General features: G+C 46.2%; 1 non-coding gene across 1 annotated transcript; it reads left to right on the forward strand.

Moving 5' to 3' along the window:
- Window positions 1-6,285: 6,285 nt before the first annotated feature.
- Trnas-gga (transfer RNA serine (anticodon GGA)) lies at window positions 6,286-6,367 on the forward strand. The gene is given in 2 exon segments: window positions 6,286-6,323; window positions 6,333-6,367. It is a non-coding gene; the product is annotated as a tRNA-Ser (tRNA).
- Window positions 6,368-6,634: the final 267 nt, after the last annotated feature.

Below are 6,634 nucleotides of genomic sequence, written 5' to 3' on the forward strand. Positions count from 1 at the left end.
ACATAACATATTACATTTATCTCTGAAACACTCGATCTGGCCCGATTTTCAGGAGACTTTACTTTTCATGTCATCTAGTAGTTTTCTCAAATACGACTGATGGGCTAAGATCATGCGGACGAATGTGCAAAAAAATAAACCACTGAGGAAGCTCACAGAATAGTCGCTGGGTAGTATCGTGGTCGTGGTCGATTAAAGTATTTTCAGTTTTCTCCTTCACAAACTGTAGCTTTGCAGTAAACCGTCACTGATGCACTGATCGCCGCGCGGGATTAGCCGAGCGGTCTCAGGCGCAGCAGTCATGGACTGTGCGGCTGGTCCCGGCGGAGGTTAGAGTCCATGGGTGTGTGTTTTTGTCCTTAGCATAATTTAGGTTAGGTAGTGTGTAAGCTTAGGGACTGATGACCTTAGCAGTTAAGTCCCATAAGATTTCACACACATTTGAACATTTTTTTGATGCACTGATCCATTATAAGACAAATAGTGTCCTCACAGCCACCATTTGAAAGCTACTCATATCACAAAGCAAGTTCTGTAATGTAAAGCACCTGGTGCAAAGTAGAATATACCTCAGTATCCCCATGTTGATACTAAAGTGTACCAGTCAGCTATTCAGTCCTATTTCTACACTGAAAATCTCCTTAAAGTTCCATATAACACAAAATAAATGCGATATATTTGACACAATGTCTGTAAAATAACAAAAAGTCTGTGGTAGTCCTAAGGGAAAAGTCATTCAAATGTAGTTTTTTGAACTGTTCTTGAAATCACCATAGTTTGTAATCTCGTCCTGATCACGCCGTCACTAACATTTCGTTCCTCTTAACACAAAAGCGTTTGCGTCCTTTCCTCTAGCGATTTCCTTCAGGTTGAAAAATGAAAAGACATGTAGGACGTTTTTCCCGGAAAGGAAGAACTTGGGAACTGTCCTATGAACTGCTAGCACAGAAATGTCTAAGTGCTTCTCGGCGAAATGCTTAGCACAAAGTGCGGAATCCTTCCCGGGTGTCAAAGTTTAGGCAGTCAATTGCTCTCAACTACTTAGACCGAATAGTTACGTCTTTTGGAAGGAAAATGGTGAAATGTGTCTTTTTCTTGCTGGTCCTGTAATTTACGTTAGAACCTGGTATACAGCAAGTACTCTTCCTTTCCAACACCAACAACATGTAGAAGATCGAAATATTTTCAATGACAAGAAAAACGTGATTCTCACGATTAAGCAAGACTTAGTATCACCATCAGCTTATAGGCTGTTTCCTAATACGAACTGAAACAAATTCAAGTCAATCAAAACTCAAATGCAGGCAGTAGTCCACACACTCGCTACAAGCTTTCTAAGCGCATGAATCCTGCACCGGAAGCTTAAGCGATTAGTAACGTCACACCTTATAACTGTCAGTTGTCGCAGGCTCTGTATCCCGTAGGCTACGGTTTTATCCCTTAAAAATGAATTAGGGCAAAAACGAAAAAATATATGTTGCATTATTTTGACTCTTCTACGTACTCGCAAAGCGTAATCAAGATCGGGGAAATATTCCCTTGTTGCCCACGGTCTTGCCGGAGTGGTCACACTGCCGCGCAATCCGTGGCAGTGCGCCTGTAACCGCCCGGCCACTCCGCGCGGCTGCACTCAGCTCGTGTGAGGAAAAATGAGGAGATACATGATAAAGAGGCAGCGGCTCCGGTCTTGTAAACTGAGATACTGCCGGGAGATCGGTGTGCCCTCCATATCTGCATCCAGTGAAGCCAGTGGTCTGAGGATGACGCGTCGGCCGGTCGGTCCCGTTGGTCGTTCATGGGCTGTTCGGGTCGAGTTTAGTTTAGTTTTATAAAGTTCCCTTGTTACTGCTGCCCATGCGAAGCCAGATTTGGTCACCAGTTTACAATAAAATAGTCATTAAATAACGTTACAAACATCCTCTACATTTTTTAAATAAGTAAACATAAATATTTTGTTAGATTCTGAAAGCACCATTTACTCTAAAAAAACGTGAAAATACTACTTCTTACACTTTTCAATCAGTGCCAAAAAACTGATTATTTCTATCGGCTCGAGGGATTATAGCGAGGGGTGTTCAATAAGGCCATTTTTTTCTCAGCCAATTTCGGTTGAAAAAATGCTGAGTTTGTTGTGGGACATCCTGGTATTCCCTCTTCAGCATCTATAGTTTCGTGAATCTCAGATAGGTGGCGGCGCTTAAGCTACCCTTCAAAGTAATGTCTCTAGTGGATGTACATTTCAAGCAGAGAGCTGTCATTGATTTTCCTTTGGTGAAAAATCAGAACACCGCAGATATTCATAGGCGCTTGTAGAATGCCTACAGAGACACAGCAGTGAACAAAAGCACGGTGAGTCACAGGACGAGGCGTCCATCATCATCGCAACAAGTTCGCGCAAACCTTTCCGATCTTCCGCGTGGCGGGCGCCGCACACAGTCGTGATTCGTGCACTGTTGGTACGTGCGGACACTCTCATTCGAGCTGATCGGCTGATCACAAACACTTCATTGCTGAACTGAATGTCTCTGCAGGTAGTACTCATAAAACTTCATTCGAGTCTTCTTCCTCATTCACTCTACAGCCCGTATCTCGCACCTTCCGAATTCCAGGTGTTTGGCACAATGAAGGATGAATTTCGTGGGAAGAAATACGTGGATGAAGGGGAGGGGATTGATGCACCAAGATGTTGGTGCCGACGTCGATCGGTAGAGTCGTACCATGCGGGCACGGAGGCCCTCCCAGTGAGGCGGCGTAAAGCCGTCGCATCGAACGGAGATTATGTTGAACAATGAGGTTTTGTAGCCAAAAGTGTGGGAAACAATATGGTGTGTACGAATCCTGAATATTATCAACCTTCTTTCAGGAAAAAAATTTGTTGCATAATTTACTGAACCCCCTCGTAAGTGTGTATGCCGGTTCAGTGGACAGCAGGAGCGCTTGTCACCGTGAAGAGAATGGAGAGTCAATTGGCGGTTATTAGCTGGCAGGGAGCGCCGGCCGCGGTCACAGGCGCCGCCTCGCACTATCTCTTAATTGCGGCGATAAGCGGACACGGGACTCGCATCAGAGAGCATTTGCATTGTCCGGGCGCGGCCGGCCCCCGCCACCGTGCCATCTGCCGGCGCATCCATCAGCGGCCTACCTGCGCTGTCACAGGACCGCCATATGCCGCCCGCGCCATGGGGGCCGCTGCACCGTCTTCAAGTGCTGGGCCAACTCGTGGTCACTGATCTATCTTTCCACAAACAGAATCCAGGCTGTAGGGTCGCGAGGCACAACCGTGTCCAGGCAGGTAGTGGCCAGGTAAAATGTACACCAAACTAGTATAGGAGCGGCGTTCAACAAGTCATATAACACATTTTTTTTTTGAAAGCAGGTTGCTTTTTTTTTTTTCAGGTTTCAAATACACCATTGACACACACAGTGGTATCGGTTACTACAAGCCACACCACAAGTTAGGAAACGGGGCCAAATTTCTAGTAGTTTACTGTCGAGTTGAGATTTTCACAAATGTTTTATTCGTATCTTACAGAAACTAGCAGTACGGCAATAAACAGCCTTTTAAACAGGCCGCTAACGGCAATCAAGTAATTTATACCAATACAACAATTTAATTTAAAAAAAAAACACGGAAGCTAACAGCACGGCAATAAACAACCGTTTAAAACACGCCGTTAACGCCAATGAAAGTAATTTATAGCAACACAACAATTTAAAAAAAATAAAGAACATTAGTAAACAGGCTACTGAAGTAAATACAGAACTTTGTTAATAAGGTATGGTGAGGTAGTGAAGCTACCAACACCGCCGTTAAAGAAATTAAGCAGGTCTCACCAAACACACGATTAATGGCAATAAAAGGAATTTACAGACTTGGAGAAATTTTAAAAATTTTTAAACAAAAGTGTCCTGGAATAACATTAGAACATAACAGATATGACGGACGCGTGTAAGGCGGCCACAGATCACCCACTCAGGGATGCTCAGGCTAGACAGAATACTGACCAATTTAAATACGCCCGTAAACACAATTGCAACTCCCAGGCTGGTCACTGCACCGACTTTTAGCCAGCGAAAACTTGTTATAAGATGGCTTCACTTGCTGACAGAATTAGAGCTAACCTCGTGCAAGGAAACATTACACCACACAGTCCTGAATGAGCGACCACATGATCAACCAACAAGCATGAATTTACTCATAACCCACGACAGAATAGCGAAACAATTAAACTGCCAAAACTACACCTCCCATCGGACAATAAAGAGAGGAGGAAAGATCATTGTCTTCAATAACACCGGTACCAGGGACAGGAAACCCGGTCGCCGGAGGCAACAAGGCAGAAGAGACGCTGGTTACACAAAATTATTACTTAATGATTAAACCTTCCACGAACTTAACTTGCAATTATACTCGAACAGGCAGTACACGACCTCCGATGGCAAGGATCCATACATCCGACAGCGCACGCGTCGCCAGCGTACCCAACAGGCCACGGTCGCGCGACAACACGCTCTGTCACCGGAGTTCACGTCTTCTCTGCAACGTTGACGGGTAGTGACCGCTCCTTCATGTTAGGTGTCTCCTTTTAAGCTCCAGTGTTCAAACGGAGGATTTAAAGAAGCTTGTTAACGTCCCACTAAGGCGAAATGAACAGCAACTACTCGTGGGGCGATTCTGTATACCAGAAACACGCGGGGAGCTCTTCCGTCAACTCGACCCGCTCGTTACGCACAAACGACATACATCACGTGGCGACTCGGTGCAACCGACCACGCCTGCTTCACGCTGGAGAGCCACACTGTCCTCCCGTGTCCACCACACTCTCTGCGCGCAACCCCCCTACTTCCGTGCGACCACACGAGGTTACAACCGGTCAAAGATCTCACATAGCAGTTTCCCGGAAGCAAAAACGCAGATATCGATAGGAGAGGGAAAAGACAACCAAGCAGCCACTCAATGACAGACAACATATCAATCAAACATGTCAGGGGAAGAAAAGGAAAACCAATGCAATCTAAACACAAGGTGTAGCACGAGTAGATACACGGCTCAATCATATTATTTCCCACTCTTTTGGCTACAAAACCTTATTCGTCAACATAATCTAGGTTCAATGCAACAGTCTTATGCTCCATTACTGGAAGGGCCTGAATGCCCTCATGCTACCACTCTACTTGTCTACGTCGAAGCCAATATCTTGCTGCAGCAATAACCTCTCCATCGTGCATGTACTGCTTGCCCATTAGGCATGCTTCATTGGGCCAAACAGATGTATCTCGGAAGGTTCGAGATCCGTGCTGTTCTGTGGACGAGGATGAACAGTCCAATGAAGTTTTGCGAGTCTCTCTCGAATTCGCAGACTTGAGTGAAACTTTGTATTGTCATTGAGAACGAGAGGTTCTTTTGCATTTTGTGGAAACGAACATGCTCAAGTTTTTCTTCAGTTTCCTGGGTAGCACAATACACTTCAGAGTCGGTCGTTGCACCATGAGGGAGGACATCAAACAGAATAACCCGTTCAGTACCCCAGAATCCCGTCGCCATGGTTCAAATGGATCAAATGGCTCTGAGCACTATGGGACTTAACATCTGAGGTCATCAGTCCCATAGAACGTAGAACTACTTAAACCTAACTAACCTAGGGACGTCACACACATCCATGCCCGAGGTAGGATTCGAACCTGTGACCATAGCGGTCGCGCGGTTCCAGACTGAAGCGCCTAGAACCGCTCGGCCACACCGGCCGGCCTGTCGCCATGACGTACTTGATGAGGGTGCGGCTTTCAACATTTTCATGGGAGAAGAGGTCGTGTGGCGCCAGTCCATGGATTGCTGTTTAGTTTCCGGATCGAAGTGATGAACACATGGTTCATTACCTATGACGATGTACGATATAAACTGTCACGATCAGCCACGTAACACGTAAGCAATCCTGCACAGATGGTCCTTCGTTGCTCTTTATAATCTTGTATCACGCGGCGATGAACCCAGCGGGCACCTAACTTGGAATACCTCTCTTGGTAGACGAGTGTGCCGGGACTATCGACAGAGAAGTCCAGTTGTGCAGCGAGGTGGTTATGATACATTGATCACCTTCAATATCTGCGCGTTCCAATATTACAGGCATCACAGCTGCCACATTTGTGTGACGTCGTTGCGATGGCGACAGACGTCTCACGGAATAAATTAACAATTCACCGTGCTTTTTGTTCACGACCAGGTCTCTGTAGACATTCTGCAAGAGCCTATGAATACCTGTTATTATCAGGTTTTCCAGACGGCCGGCCGGGGTGGCCGAGCGGTTCTAGGCGCTAGTCTGGAACCGCGCGACCGCTACGGTCGCAGGTTCGAATCCTGCCTCTGGCATGCACGTGTGTGATGTCCTTAGGTTAGTTAGGTTTAAGTAGTTCTAAGTTCTAGAGGACTGATGGCCTCAGAAGTTAAGTCCCATAGTGCTCAGAACCATTTGAACCATTTTTCCAGACGCGCGGAGTGGCCGCGCGGTTTGAGGCGTCATCTCACGGACTTCGCTGTCCCTCCCGCCGGAGGTTAGAGTCCTTCCTCGGGCATGGGTGTGTGTGTTATTCTTCAGATAAGTTAGTTTATGTAGTGTGTAAGTCTAGGGACCGATGA

Source organism: Schistocerca nitens, chromosome 2, assembly GCF_023898315.1.
Source record: "Schistocerca nitens isolate TAMUIC-IGC-003100 chromosome 2, iqSchNite1.1, whole genome shotgun sequence".
Classification (NCBI taxonomy): domain Eukaryota; kingdom Metazoa; phylum Arthropoda; class Insecta; order Orthoptera; family Acrididae; genus Schistocerca; species Schistocerca nitens.